This window comes from Miniopterus schreibersii, assembly GCF_964146895.1.
Source record: "Miniopterus schreibersii genome assembly, chromosome: X".
Taxonomy (NCBI): Eukaryota; Metazoa; Chordata; class Mammalia; order Chiroptera; family Miniopteridae; genus Miniopterus; species Miniopterus schreibersii.
The window spans coordinates 54,393,301-54,411,108 of record NC_138104.1 but is presented as its reverse complement, the minus strand read 5'-3'; the positions used below and the strand labels follow the sequence as shown (position 1 = coordinate 54,411,108).

The 17,808-nt window shown below is 44.1% G+C and overlaps 1 protein-coding gene and 1 pseudogene across 5 annotated transcripts in view; one reads left to right on the top strand and one right to left on the bottom strand.

The window, feature by feature from the left end:
- Positions 1-17,808, bottom strand: part of MSN (moesin) — a 136,031-nt gene that overhangs the window by 34,000 nt on the left and 84,223 nt on the right. The window lies entirely within an intron of this gene.
- On the top strand, positions 681-17,506 carry LOC308551650 (small ribosomal subunit protein uS5 pseudogene; annotated as a pseudogene). Its single transcript has 2 exons — positions 681-797; positions 16,984-17,506. The product of its transcript is annotated as a small ribosomal subunit protein uS5 pseudogene (transcript).

The window sequence follows — 17,808 nt, the reverse complement described above, 5'->3', positions numbered from 1 at the left end:
ACATGAAATAAGGTAGATAAAAAGAAGCCAATTATATTGAAATAGTTATCAAAATTTAGTGTGTGCTTTATTATAATTTTAAGTAATTACCTAGCACTGGGCCTTATTAGTTATTACTGCTGTAATTTCAACTTTGTGGTGAGCATATTTTGAGAAATCTACAATAACTAAATTGTAACATAAAAGTACCTTTGATTTCCATTGGTGACAAAGTCACAGATATTGCCATTACTACTTTTTTGGCCTACATTCTTAATTGAAAGAAGGGCTAAAAGAAGAGGTTAGTGAAAACAAATATGTAATTTTCTTCTATCCAAGTGTATCCTTCACGCTTCAAAGTATATCCATGGATCCCATGGAGACCCAAGGACCCCAGGTTGAGGAGCTTCCTATAAATTTCAGTTCACCCAGTATTAATGGAACATTATGTTTAAGGAACTATGTGTTAGAGTAGAGATGTAGGACCAGTTCCTGACCCCAAGGCACTATTGAATAACAAAAAACTGTAATATAAAAGAGAGACACCCTAAGAAGTGCTGTAGTGGAACAGAAAAAACCTTTTGTGGAAATAAAATACCACAGTTCAGTGGTATTTGCACTGGTCTCTAAGGATAAGCTGGATTCTGAAAAGGAGGGACTGTGGAAATGGGGGTAACAGCAACCAAGTGTCCTAGGTAGAAATGTGTGATGGCTCAGAGGAGACAGAGATGCAGATGGCCTGCTTAGAAGCAAGCATACAGGCCTACTCCAGGGTGAATAAGGCCAGCAGAGTGAAGAGTAGGCAAGAAACTGGGAAGGTAAGTAGGTGGAGGGCCTTAAAGGCTATGCTAGAAAGCTTGGCCTTGATTCTGTTACCAGTGGCCAGCCAGCCTGGAGGTTCTGAGCAGGGTGGAGCCAAATCTGAACAAGACTTTTTGGAAGAAAGCACCCAGGGAGAAAACTGAGGAAAGGGATGGGACTCTAAGGCCTCATTCCACAGCCTGGGAGTTCCCTTTTATTCACATTATTGGGAAGATGTTTTTCAAAGGAAATAAGCCAGTGTCTCTTGCATATCATGTCAATCACAGGTATTATCAATTTAGCATCTTCAGGGCTTAGCCTATAGGCCCAAATATTGAATTCAAATATTTGTTAAAGAAAAGGGATTAAGAGGTACAAATTGGCAGTTATGAAACAGACATACGGATGTAAAATACAACACAGGGAATAAGGTCAATAATACTGTAATAACTGTATTATAATAATTGTATGTATGGTGCCAGGTGGGTACTAGACTTATTGGGGGGTTCACCTGTAAATTACATTAACGTCTAACCACTTCTGTACACCTGAATCTAATATAATATTGAAGGTCAATTATAATTGAATAATAAATTAATTGATTAATAACAATAAAAACAAATATTTCTTAAATAAATCAATTGATAGAAAAGGACACAGCCTAGGTTAGGAATAAGCATGTCAGAGAGGTTAGTGTTGTCCACTGTCCTCCCTCAGAACAAGGGCTCTCTCTTCTAAATTTCTCAGCAAAGAACTAAATCTGAAGATGTCCAGCTGAAACCAAACTGGAACCTGCTTCCCCAGAATCCCTGCTCAGGGTTTCTGCCATTCCATTGTGGCTGTTTTTCCAGGGAGAGCAGCCTGAAGTTTCCTGAATTTCACTGTGGAGACAAATAAACTTACAACAACAACAAAACAAAAAACAGAAAGAAAAGCAAACATAAACACAAAGGGACTTCTATTCTTGCCACCACTTAACTCAAAAGAAAATATGAGTCATTAGGACAGTGTCATGGGTCTGTGCTCCCCAGTTTTCTGTGTGTCAGAGGTAAAGGGAGTGAGGGTAATAACATAACTGGAGCCTGAAGGTGACAGATAGGGCAGAAGGCTTGATCAAAGAAGATCCCTTGTTCTCCCTTAGACTAATCTGAGACCCAAGTGTGTAAGATGAGCTGCAGGCCACACGGGGCCCACTGGATGCTCACCCTAGTGGCTACCTACTAACCTTTTGGGTCTGGCCTCTGCAATCTCAAGAATAGGGTGGTCTAGTTTGGGAGGCAAAAACCTGAAAATAAAGCCTCTGAAGTCAGCAGAAGCTTTCAGCAGTCCCTCAGCTTAGTAAGAGTAGAGGAGCTGGACTTGGTGGGGTAGCGTTTGAAGATAGTCCCCAGAAGAGAATGTAATCCCTGCCTAAGCCTGTCCCTGCTAGCCATAGACTAAGGTTAAAGACTGTCTCTGGAGAACATTAGTGTTTAAGGAACAAAACCAAAAAAAGTCTGGGTATGGTCATGGTGGGGTGTCATTCTCTCAAACACAACTAGCCCTCCCACCCCCAGCCCAAAAACAATAAATACACTGTTATTTATTGAACAATTGAACAAAGACAGTTCCCACATCAAGCCCTTCACTGGACTAACAAGTCCATCCCAGTGATTTGCCATCCAAAGCTCTCAACAAACTGGGATCTCTTCTGTGTCCCCAGTTGGCTGACCTGAGAAACAAAAATATCAGGCCAGATGCTACCTCTGCCTTGGCTGCAGCAGCTGGGGTACTTTGGTCAATGGGCCTGGACAGCTTCAAATAATGGACCCTCTCTTTCCCTAAAGCTAGGAACACCCAGCTGAGCAGTAGCCAGGCCACAGTGAAAAGGTCAGGGCAATGTTTCCCCTCACTTGCCCCATGTCACTGAACATCAGGATGGCTCTTTCTTGGAGAAGAGTTTGGGCAATACAGAGGAGAAAGGAGAGGAGGAGCTGAATAATCACAAGTAACCTGCCTGAAGCATGGACCTGTAAGAGAGAAAATTGGCATTACTGGTGTCACTTCATGGGCGAGGAAAACTGAAGACATAGAGGCAGGTGACAGGATGAAAATGAACATTTACTGAATACCAACTATATGTCAAGCCCCATCACTCACTGTCTCACTTAACATCACTGAAGCCACATTTACTCAGCCAGCAAGTAGTGAAGATGGGTCCTCTGGACATTCCTGGAGCTCCTTCCATGACTATACCCACCTCTCTGGTCATGTGGATTCCACTGCTGTCTTCAGATACTGCTTTGGCAGCTATGCTGGCCAAGGCCCAAATACTCTGACATAGGAAGGCTGGCACATCTGGGAAGCACTGCTTGGGAAGGCCCCCTTGCTAGAGCAGAGCTTATGAGTCAGCCCAGTTGGATCTGAGCTCAATGACCTCATTACTGCCCCCATCTGCCACCTCCCCATTCTCCCTGAGGGTCCACCAGCTCTGGGCTTTCAGTGGAACTGCTGGTATGGAGAAAGCCAAGGTAAGTGAAGGAGGGAGTCCAGAGGCAGGAGCAGCCCAACCAGGGCAATCCTAAAACTTCAATCTCTTCACTGGAAAGAGAGTAGTCACCACAGTGTCATCTGAAATGCCTATACCAATTATTTAGGCTCCAGCACCCGCTGTTTCCTGCTAACAGAACTGGGGTAGGGCAAGGCCTGGTCTGTCTTGCCTCTTGGGATAAAGGTACTGCTCCAAGCAGCTGTTTTCCATAGTGGAGAAACAAGGGTTGCTTTGAATATCTAGCCTAGGAGACATTCTCTCCCCTCCCCTCCCTTTCCCCCTCCTCCAATGACTCACTTCCCAGCAACTCAGCCTCTTCCTTTTGACTTGGAAGTGGAACCTGGTACAACAGTTATCTGTTCTGACCTCTTCCTACACATTTCCAGACCCTTACAACTAGCAAGACCTGCCTGGGGTTAATTCATCCTAGCCTGTGCCTTTTCCCAGTAGTTTCTAAAACAAGAGAACCACACCCAATCCAATGTACACCCATACCTTAATGGGTCAGTAATATATTCAACCACCCCAACTGCTACAAAGGGCATGGGAGACAAGGGTCGCCTTTCACTTGCTTTAGCCCAGTCCTCCCCTCCAAAAGCTCTCCGAGAACCATTTCAACTTGGAGACAAAGGCATGTTGGAGACTGAGTATTACTTCCTCAGATGCCATGTATTTAATGGAGTGACCCCAAACATAACTAACCCCTCTTAGCAATGAGATCATAACTACCTTGTCATTGTGGGTGAAGACCTCAGGGCAGAGGCCAAAGCTGTAAAAGTCAGAAACAGTGAGAACCTTAGCAAGCCATAGCTTCCCCTTTAACCCAACCTTAATTGCATGGCTTTTTAAAAAAAATATATGTTTTTATTGATTTTAGAGAGAGAGGGAGGGGGAAGGATAGAGAGAAACACTAATGAGAGAGAACCATGGATCGGCTGTCACTTGCACACCCCATACTGGGGATAGAGCCCAAAACCTGGGCATGTGTCCTGACCAGGAATTGAAACAGTGACCTCTTGGTTCATGGGTCAATGCTCAACGACTGAGCAACACCAGCTGGGCAATTGCACAGCCTTTTGTTTAATCTCAGACGGAGGTAGGTTCCCACTCTTCCTCGCAACACTTGAAGGTCAGGAAGGAAACTAGGTCCTCATCATTTGTATCTAATTCCAGGACTTACTTTCAAAATCAGATCATCCAAACCATACCCCAGAGGCAAACAACATTCCCTGCCCTACCCTCCACCCAGTTCATCTCTCCTTTCTAGGCACAAGGACTGCCCCCACTACCTCCTCAGCACAGCCATTCCTCCTCTTTAAACTTCCTCAAGATTTCAATCCACTCATCCTAGACTCTAGTCTGGCGCCTCCGGAATAACACCCTTCTGAACTTCTCACCTTTATTCTCCAAGAGAACAAACAGTCTAGAATCCCAAACTGTCAGATCTGAAAGGACCTCCTAGATCATTTGATTCAAATTATGCAATATACTGCAAAAGACACTGAATTCCAGAGAAATATAGGCACTAGCCTAAGGTCACACAGCTGCTAAGTAGTATGAGAGTAAGGATGAAAAACGTGGCTCTTGATCGACTGGCCTATTTAATAAGCCATAGAATCACCCTGGCCCTAAGAAAACAGTAGACATTTCAGGCTAACTACTGTTGATCTGGGAAGACTATGTGGAAGAGGCTGGATCAGCTTGCTTCCATAAAAAACTCCAAGCTAACACTGCTTGGAAATCTAGCCTTCAACAAAGAGCAGGCCTAACTATCAGGCTCTGAGACATTCACCACCACCCGTTCTAGGGAGACTAAACCTTTCATAACAACATAGAAGGAAACTCAAAGATCTCTTGTTTCAGGATCTGAAACCAAGAATACTCTACCCAGCAAGGCTATCATTCAAAATAGAGGGTGAAATAAAGAGCTTCCCAGACAAAAAAAGGCTAAAGGAGTTTATCACCACCAAACGAGCATTGCAGGAAATGTAAAAGGGACTGCTGTAAAAAGAAATTGAAATAGGGAGAATGAGAAACATAGGCATAAAGAAATAAAATAGCAACAGATAAGTACCTATCATTAATAACCTTAAATGTAAATGCAATAAATATTCCAATCAAAAGATGTAGTGTAGCTGAATGGATAAGAAAACATGGCCCAGTTGGCCAGGTGTAGCTCAGCGGTTGAGCATGGACCTAGGATTCAGGAGATTACAGTTCGATTCCCAGTCGGGACATATACCCAGGTTGCAGGCTCGATCCCCAAGGGGGCATGCAGGAAGCAGCCGATCAATGGCAACTCTCTCATCATTGATGTTTCTATCTCTCTCTCTCCCTCTCCCTTCCTCTCTCTGAAATCAAAAAAAGATATATTTTTCAAAAAAAGAAAACATGACCCAAATATATGCTGTCTACAAGAATCCCACCACAGAACAAAAGACTCACACAGGCTAAAAAATAACAACAACAAAAAACTTCTGGAGGACTTTAAAGGTAAAGGAGAGATTGACAGTAATACAATCATAGTAGGGGATTTTAACACACCACTGACTTTACTGGATAGATCTTCCAGACAAAAAATCAACAAGGAAATAGTGACTCTAAATGACACACTAGATCAGATGGATTTAGTTGACATATATAGAACATTTCACCCCAAAGCTGCAGAATATACATTCTCCTCAGGTGCACGTGGAACATTCTCAAAGATAGACCACATGTTAGGACACAAAACAAGTCTCTACAAGTTCAAGTAGATTGAAATCATATTAAGCATCTTCTCAGACATTTATACAATGGAATACTATGCAGCTGTAAAAAAGAAGGATCCCTTACCCTTTGAGACAGCATGGTGGGATCTGGAGAGTATTATGCTAAGCAAAATAAGCCAGTCAGAGAAAGACAAGTATCACATGATCTTACTCATATGTGGAATCTAATGAAAAAAAATAAACTGATGAACAAAGTAGATCCAGAGACATAGAAGCATGGAACAGACTGATGAATCTCAGAGAGAAGGGAGCAGGGTGGGGAGAGATTAACCTCAGAATTTATATGCATATATGCATAATCCATGGACATAGACAATAGTGTGGTAAAGGCCTGGGTGGGGCAGGATGGAGAGGATCAATAGGGGGAAAAAGGGACATTTGTAATACTTTCAACAATAAAGTTAAATTTTTTTAAAAAGGAATACATACATTTCTCAAATAGTCATTACATAGTAAAAAAAAAAAAAAAACCTCGTTTCTAGGACAGCTTATTTTGCCAAAACTTGGGTAGCAACTGATTGGAAAGGTCCAAGTTAGTAGGCATAGCTAAGACCCAAGCTGGAGGTTGGGGAAGGTGGGGCTGGTGGGGGTATAAGAGGGGGTACAGCAAGGAAAGAGGCAGGGAATCTGAGGAACAGATTTATATCCAGGTAACCAAGAACAACAGATTCTTCAATTCCCATAAAAACTTGAAGCTGCTGAAATAAAAGGGAAGAGGGCCCATCATTAAAGTTAAGTCTCCTAAATGGGTGAAACCTCTCAGGGGCCACACCTACCTGGGCTTTAGTCTCTCCTATCGGTTTCCTGCATGACCCAGCTTCCTGCTTGCAAGTTTCAAAGGAAGTATTTGTAGACTAGAAACAGACCATTTATAACTGCCTGAAGATGCCAGTTCTGCCTAGAGCACCAGAAGAGGGCTCTCTATTCCCTCTGCTCAGTAACACATCATAGCAACCTCCAGCATCACAGCTCTGAAACACACTGGAGTTGATCTAAGCCTCAGCTTGGGTTCCATCCACTGTTCATGGGACTTCTGCCCTGTTCTCTGTTCCTGGGTGTTAAAATTGCCAAAGCGATGATCAGTCAAGTATGCAGAGGCAGGGGGAGGCTTCCAGACTAAGTCAAGAAGCTCTGTTTTCGACCCCAGAGCTAGGCAAAGGCCACCTTCCTGCGAACCTTGCTGGCCAGCCAACAGCCAAACATGGTATCTGAGGAATCCACAAAATTAGAGCTCTCATCCCAGAAATAATGATCTCTGCCCTTTGAGGAGCAAAGCATGGTATAATAGAAAGCGGCTTTGGAGCCTCTTTTGAGTTTCTTTCTGAAACTCAGTTTCCTAATTTATAAAATGGGTCTAATAATATCAACCTTACAATAGGGTTATTGGGAAATTTAAGTTAAAATAATAGACATGAAGGTCCTTGGTATCATAAGTAGAATGTGATGATTACTAACCCTTCCTTTTCGCCATATTATTACAAATATCCTACCTCTCAAGAATGATTTAAAACAAACACCTGTTCCCCTGCAGGGGGGCTAAGGGCTGCCCAAGAAGACCTTCAGAGAGTCCTTCTAGCATAAAGGACTCATTCACCTTGAAGGCAAACTCTAAGATGTAATTGGAATTCTAGTTGCTTAGACCACGTACATCAAGACACATACATACCCTTATAGTATTTTAAATGCATTCTCTCTTGAGAGGGATAGGGATTTCCCCCAAGAAGCAGAGCCCTGAAAGGTGGCATAACACAACAGAGCACCTATGCTACCTTGTCCTTTTTCAAAGTTGACTGATCTTCTTTCCTTATTCTGGGCTCTACCTTGCATTTTCTCCAATCATGTCTTACCAATATACACAAGTCCCCATCCTCTCAACACAATCCACCAGGACCTCCAAACTCCTTCAGCTGGTATCCAGAAAAATCACAAACTGGGCCTGCAAACTGGCTCATCAGATTCACCTGGGGAAATTTCTTAAATACAAGTTCCTTGGCCTCACTCACAGAGATTCTGATTTATTATATAAGAAGCAGAGCCCAGGCATCAGAAGTTAAGAGCTTCAGATAATTCTAAGATCCAGCCAGATTTGGGAACCTTTGGCACAGAATATAGCTCCCTGAACCAACCAGCTTCTTGTGAGCTGGTATTCATATGGCTAAAGTGATGCTTGTTGGAAGGGAAACACAGAAAGTAGAAAGCAACTGCATAGACATCTGGGCTACTGGGCCTGGAAAAACAGCTGAAAGAGTTGAACACAGTCAACCTCCACAAAAGATCAGGAATGCAATCAGTTCTGCTACTTCTCCTACACCCCTCTGCAGTCTGGTCCCCCTATTTATAAAGTAGGGCAAGGATTATCCGTGTCCCTCCCTACCTAGTATCATCACTCCCACCACCACAGATATTACTGTGCACTAAAGTAGTGTCTGTTGTAGGAGAAACATAACTTTGTATTCTGAAAACATGAGTCTAAGGTCCAGCTTCACCAATAACAAGCCATGCATGAGCTCTCAACCTTCCCACCTATGAAATAGGCATAATGATGCCAACCTGGCAGAATGTTGTGCAGTGCTAATGCAGTGTTTCCCAAACTTAAGAATCATTTGGGGCACTAGTTTAAAAACCCAAATTCCTGAACCCCACTCCAAACATACTGAAACAGGCTTTCCAGAGAAGCTTGGGAACTAGTAGTTTTGTCCCAGGTGATTCTTATCCTCTGGGAAGTTTAAAGAAACATCACCTAACACAGATACTGCTGAGATAAGATAAGGAGTAGGATCAGAGGTCTGGTCTTCTAAAATGCTTTCTGACCCACAGATCCTCATTACAGGAACCTTGAGATTAGGACCCAGCAGAGTGGTCTCTGCAAGCAGGAGAGGGAGGAGAAGACTTTGGAATTCCAATCAGAAAGCTAAGTGCTTTCAGGAATGGCCAAACCCACAGGACATTGTACAGAGCCTTCCACTATCCTCCCATGTAGTTAAGAATCAGACAGTTGGAGGAAACAACCAATACAGATACCTCAGCAGCCAAAACATATTGATCAAAATGTTCTACTTAGGGCCCCAATAAAAGTCTTCTTGAGTTTTCTGCCCATTAAACACTCCACATTCACTCTTTCCCAGGAGAACTTTCAGGCAAGGAACAGACTTTAAATGACACTCTCCCTTTCCCAGATGCTCTGGGAACTTGGGGAAGAGAAGAGACATTGTGAGAGGGTCCTGTATTTGCATACAGATGTGAGCAGACTGGGGTGGGGGATGATGGTGGGAGTCTAAGATAGGTGTGATTAATAATGGTGCACTGGGCCCAGCTGGCCCACATGTTAAGCATCAACCTATGACCCAGGAGATCGCAGTTCAATTCCCAGTCAGGGCACATGCCCGGGTTGCGGGCTCGATCCCCAGCAGGAGGCGTGCAGGAGGCAGCTGATCAATGACTCCCTCATCATTGATGTTTCTATCTCTCTCCCTCTCTCTTCCTCTCTCTGAAATCAACAAAGACATACTTAAAATTAATAATAATAATGGTGCACTGAAACCAGCTCACACTGGAGCTGATCACATATATCTCTTCATAACTCCTCCAAAGATGCATTGGTAGCTTGAAATTGGCCATTATGAGAGTATTTACACCACAGGGGATCAGTAGACAGTACAAACCATGGCTTCACCAGAGAGTTTATTGTTAAATATTTACCAACACATGAGACACATGTGGGGTAAGCATACTTAGGCCCATTTTACAAATGATAAAACTAAGTCTCAATAAAGGGAAGTAACTGCCATCTTCTAGTTGCATGACCTTGGCCAAGAGCCAGGTCTGTCTGACTAGCAACAAAATCCCTGGCTCTCTGTATCAGCTCTTCAGAGGATTAGGAAGCCCCTCTTGTCAAGGAAAAAGTGGCTGACCCAAAGGGCTTCTCCGTTAACTAAAGGCAAAACAAAGGCACCTGGTGTGCGTGGTGTACCACCAAGGAAAGCTGTGGGGTACAGAGCCCTGAACTGAAACATGAAGGCAACAAGATATGAAGGCAACATCCCCACCAGAGGAGAGAGGCTGGAATAGGGCAAGCAGTGGTTGGAAAGCCCCAGTGGAAACCACAGCACATCCTTAAGGTCTCTTCACAAATATGTGACAGATTGCAGGCTCTGGAGGGAAGTCCTGGGGCACTCAATGACCTAGATCTCTTGAAGTCTCAGTTTTCCTACAAGTAAAATGGGAGTAACAATGCCTACCTCACTGGATTATTGTGAAGACAACCTTAGCTTTACTTATAGGAAAGGACCTAGCTTGGCACCTAGCATGTATTAGATATTTGATAAATTTTTGTTCCTTGCTCCTTCAACTTCATTATCCAACTCAGATGCTTAGAGCCTGGCTTACCCTTATACAATAATAATCTTAGCCTCATGTGCACTATTCTTTACAATTTGAAAGGCATTTGTGCACATGCATTTTCTCACTAAATTCAACTCTTTACGAAAGGCAAGGCAGAGACAAGCACCATTTTATAGAAGGGTTAAATAGAAGCTGAATGAGGTAAACAGCAAATTGCTCAAGTGTATAGGAGACACGGCTAGAGCCCAGGCCTCCCCAGCTACCAGTACACTGTTCTTTGCCCTTCCAAGTTTCCCTTATTAAGGTTACAAGATGGTCCTTCCAAAGGCACACTTATTATTTTGTTCAAGAAATCTAGTGACCTCTGGCTTCTAGCTCTGTTTCAGGGTGCTACAAGAGGGTCTCTTCTTGGGATGGGAGATCAAGGCAGCACAGGGTAGGGATAGTGTTTCTTGTGGTAAAGGGAGCCACACCATTAGCTGAGAGCAATCAGCCACGAAACAGTAGGCCACAAATTTGTTCTGGGTCTAGTCCCACTCACCTAAGTCAGAGTGTCCCCAAATGTTGTCTTGCTTAGTGGTTTTAAATTTTGTTACTTTTCTAGCAGCTCCCTGCCTCTTCACTCTCCCAAACAGAAACTTGCATGACACTTCAAAACATGGAGTACATAAAAGTAGAACTGTTCTGGTTAAAGGGAGGCTGCAGCTCCCCTGGTAGCTCAGCCAAATACAGTCTGCAAATTACTGGACTAGCAGCTTGGGGGAAGGGGAAGAGGAAGGTTCAAGGTCTAAGCTTCCAGAATTCTACTCATCTTAATTCTGCCACTGATTCCCCATCTGTAATCTGAGATAGTTGTACCAATCAGCTTCTAAAGGCCCTTTCAGCATTGTGATTCCAGGAAAAGGGAGCCTGGCAATACCCATGGTGGAGAACAGTGAATAGAGACCAACACAAGCAAAGCCCCATCCCTAAACCCTGGAGAGCCCCTCAGCCTCTGGTGACTGAACTCTTCAGGCAGTTCCTCAAGTACTGGGCAAATGGCGTCTGCGCGGGTGGGCAGACAGGCAGGAAGGCGGGCGCCACACCCTCCCTTGCACAGGAAGCCAGCTACATCCTCTTTTCCCCACCCCAGGCAGAATATCTCCAAAGGTCCCCAGCAGAAGTAGTGGGGGCAGGGAGAAGAAGAAAATGGGGTCTGAAAGGAAACAATATGCAAATCACCTTAGCTAGGAAGCCATCTGGGGGGAGAGGAATGACTAGGGCCCTGGGAAAGAGCAACAAGCAGACCCATTCTCTACTGGGGCCAAGCTCACCAGACAAAACCTAGCCAACATCGCCTATGGCTTCAGGAGTCACAAGGCATAGGCTGGTACAGTGGGTACTGGGCCCACTCACTCCTTGCATTGAGTTTCTCCAGCTTGAAGAGCTTGGCCTCATTCATAAGTACTTACAGCTCTTTCTTAGGGTAAGAACACAGACATGCTGTGGGTGGGTGGGTGTACACATGAATTAACACTAGAAAATACAGGGACTCTTCATGCCTCTCAAAGCCAAGGAGGTAGGCACCAACTCAAATGGCCACACCACAAGCCCACTTTCCTGTACCCACCCCCATACCTTGTGACTGGGGCCCAGCCCTCCCCACATCCTGTTCTCAGACAGCACGTGACTGCCTGGAGAAAGATACAGTAATTTACCACACTTCCCCTCCCTGAAGAAGGCTTTGGTTGACTGGGGAGGGGGTTGGAGTTCTTTGGGCCGAATAATCTGCAGTAAAACTCCCAGTTTCACAGACAGGGACAGGAAGGGTGACCAGTTAACACTAGGAGAACCTTCCACAATCTGACGATCCATGCATAGAGACAGAGAGTCCAAAGTACTTCTGGAAAAATGAATTTTCTGGAAAAACACAAATTGGCAACTTTTTCTACATTTGGAAACTGGAAGACAACATGCCAATGCTCTTCCTTGATTAATGAAGCAGAAGATGCAAAAATACAATATACTTATTTTTTTAAAGGTTCCCAACATCACAAATCTCACTACGCATAGTTTTTAAATGCCATTATCAGCATTTTGTTAAAGCAGCATGATTTGAAGAGTTTTAATGGGCCTTGAGTGGCTTTGGCTACTCCGGGGAAAAAAAATGTCTTCAGTGCCATACGAACAGCTCCCCCAACAAACTCGGAGGAAGGGATGGTAAGGTGGTACCACAGCCTGAATCCTCTCATTGTTCAATTTCCCTTAATTCCTCTCTGACCAGCTGATTCCCTGACTCCACTTTGTCTTCCCTTCCCAAACTATAAGCAGCTGAACATTCATGAATATTCAGGCAGTGCCTCCTTAATCATCCAGGGTGAGAAATCAGAAGGCAGATGCATTCCATAGCGCTGCCTCACTAAGTGTGGACCTTCAATGTGGCATTATACTTTGCTAGGCTTATATAGAGGACTTTGGCCAACCACCCCAAAACAGGATGACCCCAGACCAACTCAGCCTGCTGCTTCCCCACACCTAATCTTGCAGCCCAATCTAACTCTTGCCTCCATAAAGGAACAAGCTTTATTACATAGGCCTTAACAAAATACCGACTCTTAGCACCTGCCTCTGGTGGACGTGCTGAAGATTTAAGGGTGGCCTTTAATTGCCCTAAGTATCTGTTTATAGCTACTAACTCAGTCTTCATTTTTGTCATGGTCATCTTCCTGGAAACAGAGGTATAGAGCCCAAATAATGCCCTTGAACTTTGTTAGTCTATGATTGTTTTGGAAAAGTCCTGGGGTGGGGCAGTAAGAGAACAGGGACATTACACCCAGCTTATTAGTTTTGGTCCCTACATAGATTGCTATAACTTCTCTAAAAAATGGATTTGTATTTTCTGAGCTGATGAAGGCACGTCTTGCCCTTCCAGCCATAAGCTCAGCTACCAATTTATTAAGACTGGCAAAAATTGTTTAACCTATCCAGCCAACAATACCAGGGTTTTTAGCACTCCTACCACCATAAACACAATCTTTGCACCCCCTAATTCTGAGGTGAGCATGCATGAAACCACTCACGCCCCCACACATATATACGTATCAGATAGCAGCAGGAAAGAGCCACACCAAATCTCTACAGAAATTACTCAGCAGCCTCCCTAATGGCCCAGGCAAGAGACATTGCTCCATAATCCATAACAAACCCTACAATTTTACCTACAATTCTAGTAAGACCTAGAAAAGCAAATAGGGCCACCTCTTACCTATGCCAGGTGCTTTAGAAAGAACCTGCATCCCTGACACAGTCACATATAAATATACACACATGTTGGTTCATATACCACCAAGTTATCAGACACCCAATATAGAGCAGGCCTTGAGATGATTCTAATCCTTACACATTTGCATGTGTAAAAGCGAGTGAGTGTGTGAGAATTTTTTTGGATGGACGGGGCAACAAGCAGACGAATTAATGGAGAATTAACCATTCCATACAGCAAGGGCCATGATAGAGGTAATCAGAGGAAACTTTGGAAACATAAAGGGGGTCCCAGGCAATAATGGGAAAGGTGGGAAGGCTGAAGGTTTCTAGAGAAAGAACTGACCTGTCCTGAAGGATAAATAAGATTGACACAGGAAAAAGGTGTTAAAGGGAAAGGGGAGTTCATGGTGTTTAGGGGAGCGAAATAGCATGTACAGACACAAAAGCAAGAAACACAACATATGCCCTCCAAATGCCATAGGGAAATATACAGTATGCAAAAACCCTCCCAAAGGCACAAAGTTAAGAATTAAAGCTTCCTTTCCCAGCTCCCTAACCCATCCCCAGAGTCTGTCAGAAGAGAAAAAAGTTGAGACCTTTCTGCTGCCACAGTATTAGGCACTAGTTCAGATATGGGGAAGAGATATGTCACACATGCAGACAGAAACCCCTGAAGACAAAGCCAGCCAAGGTGTTCTAATGTACAAGATACAGGTAGGAAGTTTAACTTAATGAGCACTCCCTACCCTAGCTCCCGCAAACCTTGGGGGAACCACTCTCCAGACTTCAAGGGAGTCTACCACACCTACTTTCAGTCCATATGGAAAACCATTCTATCTACAAATAGACCTAGAAGGGTGACCAGACTAAGAGGGCTCCCTGGCACCCCCACCACACACATACACACACAAAGAGGAAGTGAAAGCTACCAGCACAGCAAGGGACTTGGGTGGGTCTCAGCCAGTGCTGCCTGGCTTCTGCCAAGGGGCGTGGACCCACTGATTTCACAAATTGTTTTGCCCTCTTGAGTAAAAGTTCCTCTAATTTTGTCCTCTGAACATCCTCTATTTTTCATACACCGTAACCATCCCGTCTAACCTGGGTCTCATATACCTCTTTTCCTTTTTCCCATTCCCTCATCCTGGGACTTTCAAGGCTCCCCAGAGCTGGGATTCCTCTTCACAAAGCAACACACATACACACACACACAGATTCTCAGATTATTTCTCCCCAATTAATTGCAGCAGAAGGCACAGTGGGGTTTGCAACAAACTAGGCCAGTCACTGGCATCACTGTTTCAAATATCAGTTTCCTCATCTATTAAAAAATCGTACAGAGATAATGCAGTATAGGGACCACACTTACAAATTAGAGGCAAAGCCTAACTAGGGTGTTAAAATTCTCTGACCTCAAATACTTACAGAGGGGAAAAATATGATGAAAGAAATTAAGAGAAATGGGGCATTTATCAAGCACCTTCAATATGCCAGGTACCCTTCTAGGTGTACCTTCAGAATCATGAGCTCTTTTCTCTTTCATAAATCCTAAAAAAGTGGGTATCATTATTATCCCCATTTTAAAGATGGAAAACTAAGATTCAGAAAGGTTAAATGCCTTCATGAAGCTATAAATAATGGTTGAAAATTATTGTACATAACTGGCCTATTTCATTTACCTTATGTTTACTACTGTTCTTTCTCTCAAGTCATCTTGATCAATGCTGATCAGACTCCCATCCAAAAAAGACATGGGAAAACCTAAGGCAACTCTATTTGGAAAGTTCATCATTAATTGTCACCTTAAAACTATTTAAGCTAACCTTACTTACTGACTATCCACAAATATGCTTCAGTCCTTATGGGTCAGAAACATTTGTGCATATTTAACAAGTTGTCTACACTGTTGAGGATAGAGGTACAGAGGGCTTTGCAGACATTAGGAAAGGGAAGAGGAGGAACATCCCTGGTGAGTTCTGTTTACCTCCTTGTGCCCTGGTTAACCCTGGTCAGAAAGCTCAATGGTTGAGTCTCCCAGACCTAGTAGCCTGAAGTTGGGTGGTCATCTAAAATCCTAGGTATGTTTGGGGAAGGGTAGGCATTGCAAAAAGTAGAGAAGGCATTCCAGAGCAGATCTCGTGCAACTCCTCTTAGATCCCTAAACTTTCCAGGAGAGTGACAGCCTTGGCACCACACTCTCTCCATTCCATTATTTCCAAAGACTTGGCATGAATGGGCATAGGTGCCTGAAAAAGCATGTACCTGCACAAACACTCAACAGCTGAGACAGTGAGCCCCCCTTTCCAAACACTGGATGTAAGGGCTACAGGTTGAGCTGGGAATGCCTCCCTGTCTGGGTAAGCTTATCACTAGAACTATGCTGTAGTATCACCCCCCACAACTCCAAATAGCCTCAATATCTTGCTCCAAAAGTACCCAGGATTCCTTATCTTCATGGTCTCACAAGAATACAAAGTAGGCACCTTCTTAAAAAGCCAGGTTTTATTTTGGGAGGTTCAGCAAATCCAGGGATGAAGTGTGGGGGAAGGAACTTAGAAAGAGCTAGCCCCAGCTCCAGAATCCCCTGGTGAGTACAGCTTTGGGCTGTTGTGCTTTTGTTTTTAAAGCTCCCTAATTACTTTCAACAGCAGCTATTAGATTTGGGGCTGTCTGTGATGAAAAGCTAAATCTTACATAAGAGGAGTGAGCTAGAGGAAAGCATCATCTATCAGGTTCTTTCCACTCCAAGAAGGATACAATTCTAATTCTAACCCCCAGAAACTATGACTCCAAATGTACGAGAGAAGAAGACAGCCCAATTACAAATTAGAATTCAAAGGCCTAACATGTACCTGGCTAGTTTATAAGAAATTGGCATACAATAAGTTGGGAGTGTAAAGACTACCAGGGGTTGAACTGTTTCTGTGTGCCACATATGATCTCTTTTGCATATTTCTCTTTTTTCCTTTTAAAAAGTGCTTTTTAAAATGTGACTGTTCCAAGAAAACACCAAATAGTAGATGATGCTGATGCTGCCGGAGGGCCTGAAGGCCTGAATGGCCCTGGAATTGGAGGCTGCTGTGGCTTCCATAAGATTCAGCGGCAGCATCTGGGGCTGAGGTTGGGGCCAGATAAAGGGTGTGGAGAACTCACGGAGGCAAGGCAGAGGACAAGGAGTGGATCCCCATCACTAAGCTGTGCCACCTGGTCTCTGGAGGAAATCTATCTCTTCTACCTCCCTGCCTATCAAAGAATCTGAGATCATTGACTTTTTTCCTGGGGCAAATGAAAATTAAGCCAGTGTAAATCCGCACTGGCCAGAGGTCCCAGTTCAAGGAATTTGTCATCATTGGGGGACTACAGTGGACACAGCCATCTAGGTTTAAGTGCTCCAAGGAGGTAGCTACTGCTACCCATGGAGCCATCATCCTGGCCAAGCTCTCCATCATCCCTGTCCCTGTGCAGCAAAGCTATTGTGGGAACAAGATTGGCAAGCCCCACACCATCATTTACAAGGTGACTGACTGCTGTGGTTCTATGCCTTTGTGCCTCATCCCAGCCCCCAGGGGCACTGGCATTGTCTTAGCCCATGTCCAAGAAGCTGCTGCTGATGGTTGGTATTGACAACTACTACACCTCAGCCAGGAGCTGCACTGTCACCGTGGACAACTTACCCAAGGAGACCTCTGATGCCACTTCCAGGATCTACAGCTCTCATCCTGACCTCTGGAAAAAGACCATGTTCACCTAGTCTCACTATCAGGAATTCACTGACTATCTTATGAAGACTCACACCAGAGTTTCTGTGCATTGGACCCAGGCTCCAGCTGTGGCCACCACATAATCTTATACAAAAAAAAAGAAAAAGAAAGTAAATTAAACCCATTTCAAAACAAATGTGAAACATATTTTTTTTTAATCCTTACCCAAGGATATATTTTTCAATGCTTTTCAGAGAGTGGAAGGGAAAGAGAGAGAGAGAAACATTGATGTGAAAGAGGCACATTGATGGGTTGCTTCCTGCACCGGCCTCAACCACCCGCCCAACCGGGACTGGGGATCGAGCCTGCAGCTGAGGTACATGCCCTTGGCTGAAATAGAACCCAAGACCCTTCAGTCCACGAGCTGACGTTCTAACCACTGACC